Source organism: Camelus bactrianus, chromosome 18, assembly GCF_048773025.1.
Source record: "Camelus bactrianus isolate YW-2024 breed Bactrian camel chromosome 18, ASM4877302v1, whole genome shotgun sequence".
Taxonomy (NCBI): domain Eukaryota; kingdom Metazoa; phylum Chordata; class Mammalia; order Artiodactyla; family Camelidae; genus Camelus; species Camelus bactrianus.
This window is the reverse complement of record NC_133556.1, coordinates 23,480,581-23,498,919: the sequence shown is the minus strand read 5'-3', so window position 1 is coordinate 23,498,919 and position 18,339 is coordinate 23,480,581.

Here is an 18,339-nt window from a genome sequence, read left to right as displayed (position 1 = left end):
CTCCATTGCACAATATATCCTTGTAGCTTATCACGCTCCCTGACTTCAGACTATTGCTACAAAGCTACAATAATCAAAAACAAATAATACTAGTACAAAAATGGACACACAGATCAATGGAACAAAACAGAGAACCCAGAAACAAACCCATGCATTTATGGTCAATTAATCTATGACAAAGGAGGCAAGAATATACAATGGAGAAAAGACGGTGTATTCAATAAATGGTGCTGGGGAAAACTGGACAGATACATGTAAAAGAATGAAATTAGAATATTTTCTCATACCATATACAAAAATAAACTCAAAATGGATAAAAGACCTAAATGCAAGAATGCAAACCATAAAACTCCTAGAGGAAAATATAGGCACAGCATTCTTTGACATAAATCATAGCCATACTCTTTTGGATCCATCTCCTAAAGCAAAGGAAATAAAATCAAAAGTAAGCAAATGGGACCTAATTAAACTTAAAAGCTTTTGCACAGCAAAAGAAACCATTGACAAAACAAAAGACAACCTACTGAATGGGAGAAAATATTTGCAAATGATATGACTGATAAGAGGTTATTATCCAAGATATGTGTACAGTTCATAAAACTCAATATCAAAAAAAAAACCTGATTAAAAAATGAACAGAACTGGATAGATATTTTTCCAAAGAGGAAATACAGATGGCCGACAGGCACATGAAACAATGCTCAACATCACTAATCATCAGGGAAATACAAATCAAAACCATAATGAGCTATCACCTGACACCTGTCAGAATGGCTATCATCAAAAAGAACACAAATAACAAATGTTGGCAAGGTTGTGGAGAAAAGAGAACACTTGTGTGCTGTTGATGGAAATGTAAATTTTTGCAGCCACTGTGGAAACAGTATGGAAGTTTCACAAAAAACTAAAAATAGAAATATCAAATAACCCAGTATTTCCACTCCTGGGTATACATCCAAAATAGCCCCAAAACACCAATTCAAAAACATACATTCACCCAATGTTCATAGTAGCATCATTTACAATTGCCAGTACATGGAAGCAACCTAAGTGTCCATCAACAGATGAATGGATAAAGAAGATGTGGTATACACACACAAACACACACACACAATGGAATACTGCTCAGTCATATATATATATATGAATAATGGAATAAAATTTTTCCATTTATACCAACATGAATGGACTTGGATGGTATCATGCTAAGTGAAATGTCATATGGAGGAAGACAAATACTGTAAGAAACTGCACAGTTTTAATGAGAAAGAACTCTGCAGATAGCTATGAGTCATCAGGATATACTGTGAAGTGAAAAAAAGTAAATTGTAAAGTAGAACATCTAGTAGGGCCTGTTTTGTTTAAGAAAAGGGGGAAGGTTATAGGTACATTTATATATGACTTTTTCTAGATGTAAGAGTAACAGTGGAAAGATGAAGGCAAGTCCGCCTAAAACCAAGTTCCATTACTGAGTTTATGATTCATCTCTCTCTGCAAAATTGTATTCCATTTCTCACCCCTCTGATCTCAATCCTGTGCTAACTGAACACTAATTGACCGGAGTCAGGTAACTAAAATTGTTTGTTGTTGATAATATTGTTGATGCCTAACATTGCTCTCATAGATATCATTGTTAATGTAAAAACTCAGGTTGTTTCTCCAGGGCAAGATGAGCTAACAGATTCCAGAGCCATGAACCACCTGTCCAGAGAAGCTTGACACCCAAAACAAGAAATGTCACAGAAGCATCACAAGACAATGGTTAATCGCAGCCTCTTTGTTCTTCACCTTAAAAAAAATCCCTAGCTCAAAGACCAAGTTGGAGTGAATCTGAGGCTTGTCTCCCACGCCCTTGCTTGGGGTCCTGCAATAAACGCTGTGCTTTCCTTCACCACAACCTGGTGTCAGTAGATTGGCTTTGCTGCATGTCAGGCAAGGGAACCAAGTTTGATTTGGTAACAGTTTTGGCAACTATGAAGGTCTCTTGCTCGTGGCACATGGACCCCTGGCCAGTGGTGGCTCTTAAGATCTTATTCAGCAGCTGCCCGAGCACCTTCATATCAGGGACTGCCCCAAGGGCTTGCTATTGGCCCACAGTGCTTTTGATTTTGTGGTGAAAGAAACAAGGCATTGGCTGGTTGCGACATCTCCGATTAAGTAGCAGAGCTTGCATGGGACAACACCAGGGTATTCTTCCCTATTGCATTTGGCTTCACCTTTTAGCGGAGCATTGGTTGGGGTTTTCCATTTTGGATTAAGGGAACTGTGATACTGAGAAACCACTTTGCACTGGTTTGTTTGTTTGTTTGCCTGATACTTGACAACACTGGCTATGAACAAGTAATAATAGGTAACCAGAGCTCTGTTGCATCTTGTAGCCCCCTAGGGTGTATTTTACAGAAATGGGAAATTTTTAGTTATGAAAAGGAAAAAAATGATATTTTATTGTAATATAGCTTAATCTCAGTATTCCTTAAAAACGGGAGAACAATGGCCCCTAACGGCTCCCTAAATTATAGCACTATCTTTCAACCAGAGCTGTTTTATAAAAGGGAAGGTAAAAGGGATGAAACTCCTCATGTATCAGCTTTTATGCTATTTGTACCAGAGTGAGCCTTCTGGAATTGGTTTGGCTTTGAGCCTTTTGGAATTGGTTGTGAGACAGGAGGGAAGGAGGCAGGGCACGGCCACTCAAGGAATGATAGCAATTTAACACCGAAATGGTGGAAGATTCACCAAAATGGTAGAAGATTTAACTCCTACTTGGCCTTGAAGATTAAGAGGTTTGACTTCTAGTAGACCTTGAGCTTCATTATACGCTCACTGCAACAATGTGATAAATAACATGCCTACAGGCACCATGACAGTCCTAAGGCTAACTGCAAAAGGCCAAAGAATGGGCAGTGGTCCAGTTCCTGGGAATCTCGGCCTCTTCCCCAGGGCAGTTGGAATGATCCCACCTGTAGGCCTGTGAAGCTATTGAGCCCATAGAAACTGACAACACCATGCCTAGCGGCCCTTTTTCACTATCTTCTCTTTGGAGACGGCCCGCCCTCTGTCTATGGGGTGTGTACCAACTTTTACTTAACCTGAGCACCCAACTCCCACACCTCTTTCCATGCCTTTCTCTTGTCTTACACTCTATACAGTATGTATCTCTCTAAATAAATCTACCTTTACTCAACTGTGGCTCGCTCTTGAATTCTTTCCTGCGTGAAGCCAAGGACCCACATCATGTCCCAGGGGCTGAACGGAGACCTGGGACATGGCCCTCCTCATGCCCCGCATCCATTTTCCTGCATCAGTTGGGCTTTTATTGTGTTTGCCTGTGTGTGTGTGTGTGTGTGTGTGTGTGTGTGTGTGTGTGTGTGTGTGTGAAAGAAGGTGCACTATTCTAATTGACTGATACGGGGAACAAAAGTTCAGTTCCTAAAAATAGGCCTTCAAGATGGTTCTTACAAAACTGGACCACCTTTAGTTCTGGTTCCAGGACTAAAGCCTAAAAGATGATTTTTGTTTGTAATACTACATGGCCACAATATTCACTAGAATGGAGAAAAATGCCCAAGATGAGGCTCATTTGACAATCCAAAACTGGTTTTACCAGCTTGATGAAACAAATTTTCAGAATTCCAACCCTAAGGGGAAAACATTCTTCTAGGAGTGATGCAGGAAAAACGGGTGTGGGTGTGAGAAAGGCCGTGTCCCAGGCTACGGTTGAGCCCCTGGGACGTGTCCACCAAGTGTGGGTCCTTGGGTTTGTGCAGGAAAGAATTCAAGAGCGAGCCACAGTTGAGTAAAGGTGTATTTATTTAGAGAGATACATTGAAAGGCAAGAGAAAGGCCACGAGATATGGGGGTTGGGTGCTCAGATTAGAGTAAAAGTAGGTACAAACTCCACAGACAGAGTGCGAGCCATCTCCAAAGGGGGGTGGGGAAGAGAGAGAGACAGTGAGGGGCAGTATTGCCAGTTTTTAATGGGCTTCGGTAGCTTCATATGCTAATAAATGGAAAGACCAGTCTAGCTTGCCTGTGGAAGGGGCTGGGATTCCCAGGAAGTTGACCATTTCCTACTCTTTGACCTTTTGTGGCTAGACTTGGGGCTATTATGGTGCCTGTGGGCATGCTACGCACCATGCTAATATATTACAATGGGCGTACAATGAAGCTCAAGGTCTACTAGAAGTCAAATCTCCCACCATCTTGAGCCTCAAGGCCTGCTAGAGGTTGACTTTTTCACCATCCTGGTGTTAACTGTTGTTATTTCCTGAATGGCTGTGCTCTGCCCTCTTCCTGTCTCAGGGGTGCATGTACCTTTTCGAATTAGAATTTTCTCCAGATATATGCCCAGAAATAGGATTGCTGGATCATATGGCAACTCTATTTTTAGTTTTTTAAGGAATCTCCGTACTGTTTTCCTTAGTGACTCCACTAAGTTACATTCCCACCAGCAGTGTAGGAGAGTTCCTTTTCTCCACAGCCTCTCTAGCATTGTTTGTGGACTTTTAAATGATGGCCGTTCTGACCAATGTGAAGTGATACCTCATTGTAGTTTTAATTTGCATTTCTCTGATAATTAGCGATATTGAGCATCTTTTCATGTGCCTATTGTCCATCGGTATGTCTCCTTTGAAGAAATGTGAGATAAAAGCTTTTAGGTGAACTCTTTAGGAATAATTAATCAAGTATGTCTATTTTTAAAAAGTTTCTCCAGATATTTGATAGCTTAAATCTTTAGAGTTTTGCTAAATTAAGTTAAATGATGGAAATTCATTGAATACCCAGATCATTTCAAATAAGATAAAAAACTGAAATATTAATTACTAAACTAGAATAAGTTTACCTACTTTTGTTTTCTTATGAGAAAAAAAACTAAAGATATTTGTGTTTATTAGATACATACCTTGTACCACACTGAGGAAAGAAATTATGCTACGAGAAAATGTGTTTTTCTAGAGGTTATAGAATACGTTCATAAATTTTTCAATCAGGAAATGTTGGTATGACAAACGGTTCACAATTTCTTCTTAGGTTTCACAAGAAATTAAGGTTTTTAAGAGTTGAGAATTCTAATTAATGTATGTAATTAAAACTAAAAATTACTGAGGAAAACATCTTTGCATGCAGTGAAAAAGAAGGTATAAGGAATGGAAATGCATTTTGTTATGGGAAAGAAAGTAATTTGGCCCTGAAGCTGGTTATTCCTAAATGGGAAAGAAAATAAGGGACAAATTAATATGGATACAGAAAGTTATAGAAGGTATGCAAGAGGGAAAAGAAGAATCTTCAGGAAGCAATTCTATGCATGCTCAGGACTAAGACAGAATGAACTTAATTGAGTAAATGAATTTTAATACTAAAAGTAGGGTAATACAGAACCTGAATTTGGTTCCTTTCTCTGTCAAGAGAACAAAGTCTTTGTTTTTTTTTTTAATATTGAGCTGCTTTTTCATAACATTGTTTATCTTTTAAATACTTTATTATAACTTTCTGTATTTGCTTTTGAAATCTTTTATTGTCACTTTTGTTAAGAGACTAAGTATTGATTTATGGTGCCCTATGATCCTATTTGACCAGATGTTTTGAAACTTTTTTGATATTTCTGACAAAATTCCCAAAGATCAAATTCTAATTGAAGTTCTTCTGACCTCTAGCTACCTTTGGGATGCTTCAGAGGGCCCCTAAGTCATCTCAGACAGAGAGTTTACACCATTCACAAAAATTAACTGAAATGAATCAAAGACCTAAGTGAGAAATACAACACTATAAAATCCTAGAATATAACATAGAAAATCTAGATGACCTTGGGTATGGTGATGAATTTTTAAATATGACATGATCCATGAATTAAATAAACGATATACTAAAATTACTAAATCACTAAAATTAAAAACTTCTGCTATGCAAAAGACACTGTCAAGAGAGTGAGAAAACAAGCCACAGACTGAGAGAAAATATTTGCAAACACATATCTGATAAAGGAGTGCTGTCCAAAATTTACAAAGAACTCTTACAACTCAACAATAAGAAAACAAACAACCCAATTTTAAAACAGCCCAAAAAGCTTAACAAACACTTCACCAGAGAAGATATACAGATGGCAAAGAAGCATATGAAAAGATACACCACATCATATGTCATCAGGGAAATGCAAATTAAATCAACAATGTAACACCACTACACACGTGTTAGAATGGCCAAAATCCAGAACATTGACAACACCAGATGCTGACAAGGATGTGCAGTGACAGAAATTCTCATACACTGCTAGCAGGAATGCAAAATGGTACAGCCTCTTTGGAAGATAGTTGGCAATTTCTTACAAAACCAAACATACTCTTACCCTAAGATTCAACAATTGCGCTCCCAGTACTTACCCAAAGGAACTGAAAGCTTTGTGTACACAAAAGCCTGCATATGACCTTTTTAGCAGCTTTAACCATAATTGCCAACATTTGGAGGCAACCAAAATGTCTTTCAGTAGATAAATGGATAAACTGTAGTACATCCAGACAATGGAATATTACTCAGTGCTAAAATGAGATGAGATATCAAGCCATGAATAGACATGGAGCAACCATAAAGGCATACTACCAAATGAAAGAAGCCAGCCTGAAAAGCCTACGTACTAAATGATTCCAACTATATGATATTCTGGAGAAGGCAAAACTATGTAAACAACAAAATGATCCACAGTTGCAGGGACTAGGGAGAGATGAATAAGCCGAACACAGAGAATTTTCAGGGCAGTGAAAATGCTCTATTTAATGTGTTAAAACAAACAAACAAAAAGAGCCAATTAGATCTTTAAGTTTACCCAGCTGAATTTTGTTTTTTAACAGATATAATGATGCATATATGTTTTTATACTTTCATCCAAATCCAGAAAATATATAACACCAACAGTGAACCCTAAAGTAAACTGTGGACTTTGGGTGATTATGATGTATCAGTGTATTTTAAAATATTATTTATTTCATCTGTATCTCAATCTTTCAAAATTTATACTTTTGCAGTTTCTATTGAAAACCTTCTCTCTCTCCCCCCAGGGTCCACCAGAGCAGGGAAGACTCCCACATCCTTACTACACCGGATAGTGGAGATGCTGGTGGCTCCACCAGCACCACTCTGCCTTGTCGTCTCCCGAGTCCTCTTCTCCCTGCGTGGCACACATCCACCCATCCAGTCTCCCTATTTTATAGCCCACTCCTCCAAGTCTTTTATAAGTAGTTGCTCAGGGCTTCCTTCATGGCACTGTCCACAAAGCTCCCAAGCATGGTGTCTCTCCTTCCCAAGTTTGTATAGACTGGGGGAGGGATGGATGGCCAGGGTAGTTGTGAACCCCTCATTTTCTGAAGGGGACTCTGGTTCTCTTTGGCAGGGTCCTAGTCACCAATTTTGAAGCCCCAAGTAAAGTCCTGCTCTATATCCCGTACATTAAAATGCCTGCATTTAAGAAGAATGCCCTTGGACCCAGCAATGTCTCTTTTAAGGACTAGAAATCTACTCTAAGGAAATAATCAGATATACACAGTAAGACCTGTAACCAAAGATGTTCTATATATGCAATTGTGGAAACTAGGAAAATTAAATGTTCAACAACAAGGGATTAAATTATTATATAGCCATCCCTATAACTAAATACGACATCATCCCCAAAACTATGTGGGGAAAAATATAACGATCTGAGAAAAGATTCAAATACATTCTTTTTTTTTTACATTTTATTTATTAAACATATTTTTTTGCATACATGCTAAGCTAAGCAAGCACTCTACCACTGAGCTATACCCTCCCCCTCAAATATGCTCTTGAGGCAACAAACTAGGTTATAAATCAAGAAGTGCAGTAATAAAACCTCACATTTGTTATGTCTATATCGTATTGGAAAAAAGCTACAAAGGCTTTGCATAAATTTTAATAATTTTCTCCGTTGATTGTTATTCTTTGTGTTTTTCTACAAATTTCCAATTTTTGTATAAAGAATAAGTATTACTTTTCTAGTCAGAAAAATGTTTCAAGAAATGATAGTTCTTTTTTAAAAAACATTATCTTGACAATTCTTAGAATTATAGAAGTTTTTTTTTTTTAATATATTTTTAAAACGCCAAGAGACAAGAGGGGTATAGCTCAGTGGTAGAGAGCCTGCTTAGCGTGCATGAGGTCCTGGGTTCAATCCCCAGTACCATCATTTAAAAAATAAAAAATAAAATAAAATGCCAAGAGACAAGCACATCCATCCCACCTCCAAACTCCACACTTAATCTCTCTCCCCCACCTTCCAGCACCTTCCTCCGCAGAAGCTCTGGAATGAAAGGTGGAAATTAATCAAAGCAGACAGATGACAGGAGTGTACTGTCCCCCTATTTCTCTACAAAACTTCCAAATAGGCAATACCTTAGTTTTCTTTTTCTTTCTTTCTTTTTTTTTTTTTGTTTGCTTTTTTGAAATCAACTGCAAATCTCCTTTTGTGTTTGGTTTTAGCATCACCGAAATGGATATACTTCCTCTCAATTAGTCAAACTGTTCTGAATTATTCAGAATTTAAGTCTGCAAGTAAATAATATTACTCATGATACCATTCTGCCAAGCATAAACATTATGAACGTTTTGGTATATTTTTTCATGTTGCATTTGCAGTGAGTGGAAAGTTTTCCTTTTTTTTTTTTCCCTTTCAACTTAGTTGTCTTTTTCAAATTTTCTTTATAAAATTACTTTTATAAATAAAGAAAGGTTTATTCTAAAAATGACTCATTCATCTTGTTCTTACAGGTCTAAAATTAAAAGCTATGTGGGTAAGATTTAAATAGGGTTGCTAGATTTAGGAAATAAAAATACAGTATGCTCAGTTAAATATGAATTTCAGACAAACAAATTTTTTTTTTTTAGTGTAAGTATATCTTAGGCAATAGTTGGGACAAAATTATACTAAAAGTGTTTATATGAAATTCACATTTAACTGAGTATCCTGCATCGAAAGTGGCAGCTGTAGGTTTAAAGTGTTACAATAGCTGGGTGGTTCTCAAACTTCAGGGTATATTAAAGTGCTATTAAAACACTAATTGCTGGGCTCTACCCCTTGATTCAGCAGGTCTAGGTGGGGCATGGTCATTTACAGCTCTAACAAGTTCTCAGGTGATGTTGATGCTGCTGGTTGGGGACCACACTTTGAGAATCAATGCAATAGCTTGACGTAGCCTTCCCGTAGAAGTAACACTTTCACGTAGAAGCAACACCTGTGTCAAAATAGCATCCAGTGAAACCAAGGGAGGAGGCATTTTATAGTTTCTAGTTGAAACAGAGGATAGTATAAAATCAATGTATTATTCTCTAATTTATACATAATTACCTTCTAGTTACTTTGTTGACAGCAGTATTTTTTGACCCTGGATGAGCTTTAGAATAACTTGGGTGCTTTTCATTTCTCCTAATGCAGAACCTCATCCCCAGTGATTCTCATTCGGGTGGTTTGGGTCAGGGCAGAGGCAACCGTATCTTTTAAAGCTCCTTAGGTGGTTGATTCTTGTGGGCAACACAATTGAGAACCTCTGCCCTATGGGAACAAGTGTTGCTTACAGTTCCTATTAATGAGACCCTTCACTGCTTAAAGACGGGCATTGAAACCACCAGCTTAATTAGGAAAGAAAAGGAAAACAATACAAATCTGAGTTGTAAAAGTGGGTCCCTCCAAAAATCCACGTTTTTGTAATTAATGGCAATCCACCCCCTATATTTTAAAAGGTGAGGGGTGGAGAAAAGGTGAATGTTTCTTCTCCCAAGAAACAGCTTGTCTCTGCAGGTTAAAGAAGATCTTGTCTGTTTCTTGAAATGTCTTCTAATTTTTTGCCTAGGAGCTACTTTTTACAATAGGTAAGTGAAATAAAATTTTCACATAAAATGCCTTGGTGCTATTTAGAAGTTTGTTTTCTTAAAAAAAAATTTTTTCTCTTGAAATTAAGATTTCCTTCATGTGAACTTAAAATTCCTTCTGCTTAAGAGCATTTTAATGGCTATTGGTTATCAGAATTTTCTTTAATTTTGAAAATATTTGAGAACTATAGGGAGTATCTTAACTGGTCAGAGCCCTTTCTTAGAAAATTGTGAAATGATGTTTGAATTTAACTTGTTTAACATTATCCTGATGACTCAGAATAAAAGTTACCAGAGGGTTATTTTAAGTGTAGTTGATTTACAATGTTATATTAGTTTCAGATGTACAATATAGTGATTCAACATTTTTTATAGATTATACTCCACCTAAAAAATACATATGTTCTGAATTTATCAAAAAATGAAAGCTATCCTGAGTGCCCTATTCCTGAGCCATCCTAATAGGAGGAGGTGGAAGTTGGAGCTGTTACGAAGCTCTGCTTCACCAGAGAGTCCTCTCTTGATCTTCCTTAAAGGCAATTTCTTGGCATCGTTTTTAAGTATCAACAACAAATTGCTTAGGTGCTTTGATTTTTTTTTTTTCCAATCACTGAAATGGGGGCATCTCCACGAAATCATTTAAAGTATTCAGAACTCTCCCTACTTAAAAGTTTGTAACAAGATAGCGTAAATTTATGTTCTTTGAGGGCTTCTACAATCTCAATCGCTGCTATTTCAATGTGTTTTCTTCTGGCCTTTGTCTGCATGCATGTTTTCCTTTATTATTCTTTTCCCTTGGCCTCTACTTTCCAAGTTTTCTTTCCTAAAACTTCTTTTTAAATAAAAAAGTTACACATTCTTAATAAATGGCTAAAAGTAAGCATTTTGTAGGGAGATTGAAACTATGCAGTAGTTTAAAATTACCCTTCTTTGGTTGGCATCTTTCACCTTAGCAAATCAGGAGCATGTGCAACCCAACCAAAAGTTAAGGAGTACAACTAACTCATTGAAAAACAGTCAGTTAAGTGTATATATTCTTAATAGATATTTATTATCAAACTACTTATTCAGTAACTGATTAATATTTGTTCACAGACTTTGAAATGATTTCTGAAGCAAGCTTGTACATGGGCAGCTAATTATCATGCACTCAGTTATGCAAAAAAATATTAATCCACAGTGTAATAATGGGTTCCTCCTGGAAACCCTTGTTGTTTTAGTTAATCAAGAGCCTACTCCTTCTGAAAGGAAGAGAAAGTGTCATTTTTCTCCAGTGATTTTGGTTTTATCTTTGTTTGTTTTTGAAGGCTACTTGTTCATGAAACAGCTTCTTGATCTTTGCTTGAAAACCACCTTTTATACCAGGTAAGTAAACTTGGAGTTTTTGAAAATGACTATATCATTTTTCTGAGAGTTTGTACAGGATTCTTTTTTTTTAATTCTTATTTTTTATTGAAGTGTAGTTGATTTACAATGTTAGTTTCAGGTGTACAGCAAAGCAATTCAGTTCTACATGTACATATATACATATATATTTTTTCACTTTCTTTTCCTTGACGGCTCATTACATGAAATTGAATATAGTTCCCTGTGCTATGTAGTAGGTCCCTGTTGTTTATCTGTTTTATATATAGTAATGTATATCTGTTAATCCCAAACTCCTAATCTACCCTGCCCTTCCTTCCCCCCTGGTAACCACAATTTGTTTTCTGTGACCATAAGTCTATTTGTACGGGATTCTTGAAAATGCAGAGTCCCTTCATTATTTCACTCCTCTCTTCCTCTGCTTCATCTGTAGAACAATGACTGTTATTCTCAGAAAATGTTGGCTAATTTCCTAGTCATTTTAAGTTAAAATACTCTAATGGACCAGAACGATCCTCACTTTTTAAAATGACTTTGTTACACTGCTGTACCAATTAATAAATATGAAACCCACAATAACTTAAGAGAAATAGCTAACACTTGTGGAACACTTGTGATGTGTTGGGTAATGTAAACCACTCCATGAGGTGAGCATTACTGCTCTCACCACCCCCTCTACAGATGGAGACACGTGAGCCAAGAGATGAAGCAATTCGCCCAAGGTCAGGTAGGTAGACGATGACAAAGGCAGGACTTGAACCCAGGAAGTGCAGCTCCGTGCCCAAGCTCTTCATTGCTGTCCTTCGGTACAGACCTGCCCAATGCCAAAGTTCTTCCACTACAAAGTCGGTGGTTCACCTGAATTATACAATCTTCCATATCTTCCTTCATGTAAACTAGAGAAAATTGTTGCTCCACCAGATAGGAAAGTTTGCTCTGCATTCTTTTAGGATGTTTGGTATCAAAAAGCGATCTTCAAATTGCACCTACACTGTGAAAGGCATTTGGAGTATTCAAACTCAGTATTTAGTGAGATGAGTTCTGCAGGATCTTTAAAGATTTTTGGTGGAATGTGGTTCAATGGCCAGGTGACTTCGGGAAACACTGGGTTTAACAAGAGAAAGTATTCATTGTGAAACCCCCCAGAGCCTTTAGAGGACTCTTGTGTATTATGAAATCCAAGAGTCTGTAGCATTTCGCAAACTCACATGACAAAGAAACTTTCTATTTAAATCATCACTTGAGGACGAGTGTTCTGGGCAACACCATTAAAGAAACGCCTCAAGTGCCGTCAATAGCCGAGTTAGAAGTAACTCAGAGCTTCCTTGCTGAGTGTAAAAGATTTACCAGGTCTGAAAGGTAGTGGAGTCCTTGTGGCTTGTGCATGACTTTCTGCCCTCTCATGCCCAACTTCTCAACCTTGATCACTGTTTCCAGCTAACAATTGTACGTGGTACTTAAAGGAGTGAATTTTTCTCATCTAATCATGGGAGTTCAACTCTGGTAGCCAAAAACCAGTTTCTACACTTTCCTCCAGTAGCTGTTCTTCATTTGTTTCAGAATTGCCCTGTTAAAGAAGTATTGAAGTAGCTATGATGTGACAGGCACAAAAGCTGCAAGAAATTTCTGTTCTCTTGGAGCAGAACCAGATGATCTGATATAAAAAGTGGGGCACACCTCTAGCCTTCATAGGTAGGGAGAAACTTAGCAGAGAATAGCCAGCAGAACCCCTTGCCTTACAGAAGACATGGGGGTTCATCAAGCAGCCAGCGTGCCTCTACGTCCCGTACTTGACCCTTCCCATTGCTCTCGCCATATTCCTTCAGGGCGATCCTGCCTATTCCACAGCCTCAGCTGCTCTCTGCATGCTGGCAACCCTCATCTCTATCTGGGCTTGGAGGTGTTTCCCCCTAGAGCTATCCACCTAGATTGTGCCCCATGTCCGTCCTGACATGCCTACAACAGAATCCATCCTCCGTCTAGAACTGTTCTTTTCCTGTGCATCCAATCTTAGAAAATGGAGCTACTATAAGCCCAGTTACTCAAGCAGGCTGATCCCAATTCCTATACCCCTCACTCCTCTCCCCCAACTTCCTGCACACACCATCAGTCATCAAGGCTTATTCATTTGTCTTCAGCGACACTTCCCTCAGTCCCTACTAACACTGCTTTCGTTGAGTCCCTCATATCCCCTTTCTGGACTCCCTAACAACAGTCTGCTCAAATCCATCATTCTCATAACCAAATGTACTCATTCTTCAATGTTAAAGGTAAGCTTTTTAAATTTCTTGTGTGGGGTGCCCAAGAGCATCCTCGATTTGAGAATCTGCTAGAAGGACTCACAGAATTCAGAATAGCTGTTCTACTCATGGTTACAGTTTATCATTGTTCAAGGATACAGATTGAAATCAGCACAGGAAAAGGTCACATAAGGCAGAGTCTAGGATATACTCTGAAGGCATAAGCTTCCAACTGTCCTCTCCCAGTGGAGTAGCATAAACAGCACTGAATTCTTCCAGCAATTCCACAACACGCCAATCAGGGAAGCTCACCCAATCCCTGGTGTCCAGGGTTCTCACTGGGGGTCAGTTATGTAGGCATGTGGGCAGTCTCCAGCCCTGCCCACCAAGGTCAGACTGACGTAGCATAGCCCAAAGCCCCTTAGCATACAAAAATAGGCACTTACCATAAATCACATTATTAGCATAAGCTGTATGGTGTGGCCCAAAGTCTGGATATACAAAATAGTCTTGTCAGGTGGTATATTCCAAGCTCAGAAGTTATCTCCAAACAACAAGGTCCTACTGTAGAGCACAGGGAACTATATTCAATATCTTGTAATGGCTTATAATGGAAAAGAATCTGAAAAGGAATACTTCTGTGTATAACTGAATCACTGTGCTGTACACCAGAAATTAACACAATGTTGTAAATCGACTATACTTCAATTTAAAAAAAAATTGAAGTTATCTCCAAACAGTGGTCAAGGACCAGTCCCGAAGCCCTTCAGAATATGTAGAGCTTGGACAGTCCAGGTCCACTGAGTTAACAACTCACTGTATGTTTCTTTACCTTAAAACTCATGAAGATTTTTTTTTTGAAATATAGTTGATTTACAATGTTATATTAGTGTCTGGTATACAGCATAGTGATCCGGTTATACATACATATATTCTTCTTCATTATAGGTTATTATAAGCTATTGAATATAGTTCCCCGTGCTCTACAGAAGAATCTTGTTGTTTCTCTATTTTATATATAATAATGTATATGTGCTAATCCCAAACTCCCAATTTATCCCTTTCCCCCACCTTCCCCCTTTGGTAACTGTAAGTTTGTTTTCTATATCTATGAGTCTCTTTCTGTTTGTAAATAAGTTCATTTGTTTCAGTTTTTTAGATTCCACATATAAGTGATGTCATATGATATTTGTCTTTCTCTGTCTGACTTACTTCACTTAGTGTGATCATCTCTAGGTCCATCCATGTTGCAAAAAAAACAAAAAAACAAAACAAAAAAACATCAGGAAAATCTGTTCTGCTCTCAGGATCAAACCCCCAGTCACGAAATTGTTATAAAGTTCTATATTTTCTGGGCCTTGCCAACCTCTTCAGCCTCTTCCTTTCTGGCCTCTCCCCTCTTCTCAGAACCCAGTGTCCACCATGGCCATGCTAAGTCACTTGGCATCACTCATACATGATCCTGTATCCCTCCACATGGTCTTGATGCTTACTACTAACCTATCCAGCTGGAAGATTTCTCCCACTTCTGCATAGGCCAGCTGTGTCTTAGGACTAAGGCCATACCTTGCAGGACCCATTCCTGTTTATTCCCTGCCATCTCTCCATCCCTTCTCACGTTGTCACCTGTGTCTACCTCTACAGTCTCACCAATAAAACTTGATTGCACAGATTTAATTACATAGCAGTTGTCTTCTACCAGATTAAGCTGTTCGAAGGCAGGGCCTGATAGAGCTGTGAGGTCTGCATCTCTCAAGTGCTTTTGCAAACTTTGAAGCCCTGTCCTCAAATTCCTAGAGTCCCAACTCTAGGCTGCCTTAGGAAGTTGTCCTAAACTTTAAAAACGTTGCTAAAAGCATCTGTTAAAAAAACACTGTTAAAAGTGTATGAAGGACACTTGCAAACTTCTTGAACATGCATAATGATTATGCAGAACTTGATGAAATTAGTTTCTCATGAGGTTGTAAGCTTATCAAAGGATCTGTTCAGGGCATTTCTCTGTACTGAGGTTTTACTAGGGAAAAAAAAGTGAAACGTATAAGTGCAATCACCTAATGACAAATTTTAAAGGATAACTAGTGTCTAGAAGTCTTGGAGAAGAGAGCACATACGTGTTCTGATCATCTCCTTGGGGAAATATAAACAAGAGAAGACAGGGTAACACACACCACGAAAGGGGTGTCTGCTAGGGATCCTGGAGTTCCCATTTCTACATCTTTCCACTGAACCACAGGGGCTGAAGACCTGTAACTTGAGAGTCAGAAATCACATCTCAAAAGTTCCAGGTTTGATACATAAAAGATTATTCCTCTGTGTTGTTTACATTCTTGAACTTGTATACTTTGGTATTAGAATAAGTCCACGTGAAAGCTGTTGGATGAAGCCCCAGATTCCTTCCCTGGCACCTGTTCCACAAGGAAGAACCTAACTTGTTCAGAAAAATAGTCCATGAGGAAAGATTTCAGCTCTCTACTCAGCTGACTGCAAACTCTGATTCTAGGGGAGACAGGCTTGAAACAATGTAATAGGTGTTAGCTGTTGATGCCAGGCACTCTGCTAAGCCTGATAAGTTAATGCTCTCAACTGCCAAATGAGGTGGGCATTGTTACTAGTGAAGAAACTGAGGTTAGAGACTTTCCTAAAGAGATGATGGTTTCTCTGTTTGGTCAAATCCCCATCGCCTGGTGTGTAAGTGTGGCCCCGAGGAACCTTTCCCTTACACTGAAGTCGCTAAATACTTCTGTCTTGGCTGCCTGCCTGATTGTTTAACAACGGATACCTTCTAAGGCTGGGACTTTAGGACCCATTTGTATTTAAAGACAGTTCAGGGAAAAGGGTCATAGCTCAGGGGTTGAGTGCGTGCTTAGCATGCACGCGGTCCAGGGCTCAATCCCCAGTACCTCAGTATTAAAAAAATAAATAAATAAAGGTTCAGAGCGGGAAATTATATGGAAATTAATTTCACCCGTGTGAATTAATTACAGACCACTTTCTAGATACACAACAATTGTGGCTCACACTGTTGATTCTTTAGTTGATATGGATTTTACTTTCTGTTAATCATGTTTGTTTGTATAAAGTTTGTTTGTATAAAGTATAAAATGACTTGCCATATAGTGAAAATGTTTCAGAAAGTCATACAGAGCTCACTTTCATTTCACGTGCTCTCTAGCATGCCTCAGGAAATCAGGGTAGAACCCAGGTTCAAAAGTAGTTCACTAGGATTTGCTCAATAACAGAGTGCTTCCTGAAGTTGTCCAAAGCCAGACAGAATGAAAGCTGGGCGTTCTCTTCTCTTGAGCATCTTTCTTGGAAGATATTTAAGATTATCCAAGAACATTATCTTCTTCATACTATCTCCAGGAAACTAGATAGGGGAGAACTCTAGTCTGACCAGTCATGCTCCTTGTGAGTACAAATCAACTTTCTATTGAAAACAACGCCCTTCCAAAATGAGAAGTTTTTCAGTCAGCCTTCCAACTGTATTTGTAATTCTTCCTCTGTCTTCCTGCCCCCAGCACAAGCCCTCCATGCCTGGGACCCCACACGCTCCTGTCTCGAACACCTTGTTCCAAAAGATGCAGCATGGAAGGAATGTCTTGACTCGGTACCGCGAACTCATCATTCACTTTATGATAGGTTATTTGCTGTTCTCTGTTGGGATGGCTCTGTCAGCTGAAGACTGGATGGATTTTATCCTTGGACTGCTGCTTCTCTGGGTGCTGCTACTCAACATGTGATAATTAGAGCACAACAACGAGGGATGTGAATCAAAGGCAGGCAGAGCGTCATGGTGTCCACCTGCAGAAGGAAGCACCAACGTAATCTGGGCTGCGAGAGGCAAGCTGAGCCTAGCATCCACTTTTGTGTGCAGAGCCAGGCCTCTAGTGTATGTCAATTTTTTTTTCAGTGTATCTCAATTTTATTTATTCTTCTTAAACCTGAAATAAATTTTCATTTTTAAGCTAGAGCAAAAACGATCTCACTTCTATTCAGTTCACTTCCACTTTCAGAAACTCTTACATTTTGTTTGGGGCAGGGGGAAACATTCTTCATCTTAATAATTCCAAGTTCACTGCAAATAGTAGTGATATGATTAATAACCAACAGAAGAGGTGGGTTGAAGGGAGAAATTCATCAGAGCCAGGTGACTAAATGTTTCCTGAGTCCTGGAGTCAGTGCCTTCTAGAATAAAGAGGGCCGAATTCCTCTTCCCATTTAACGTCAACCAACTCATCTGTTAAAAGTGAAGGCTGACTCACTTTTAATAGCTTTTGCTACTTACAGAGCACAAATTTGCTGGGCCCCAGAAAACATGGACAAAATAAGTACTGGAATCTCTATTTAATTCTCAGGATTCTTGGCACTGCCTGAAAACACAAACGTGTGCTGAAGTCTCAGCTCCTTGCCTCTTTTCTCCCACAGGATGTTTCTCCTTCCCTCATAGCCAGCCCCCATGAAAAGGAAAGCAACTGAGGCAGGACCTTTAGGACCAGAGAGACGTGTTTCGATTCCTCTACATCAGTGGTTCTCAACTGGGACAAGCTTGCTTCCCAGGAAACACTTGGCAATGTCTGGGGTCATTTTTGGGTGTCACACCCCGGGGGTGGGGAGGAAGGTACTGCTGGCATCTACTGGTGAGTAGAGCCCAGGGGTGTTTGCAAAATGTTTGCAAAAGCACCAAAGACAGCCCTCCCACAGCAAAGAATTATCCAGGACCGTCTTAGTCTGCTTGGATGCCATAACAAAACACCACAGACGGGGCGGCTTAAACAACAGAAAGTTTCTGTTTTGGAGACTAGAAGTCACATATTGAGGTGCTGGGAGGTTTAGTTTACGGTGGGGACTCTTCCTAGCTTACAGG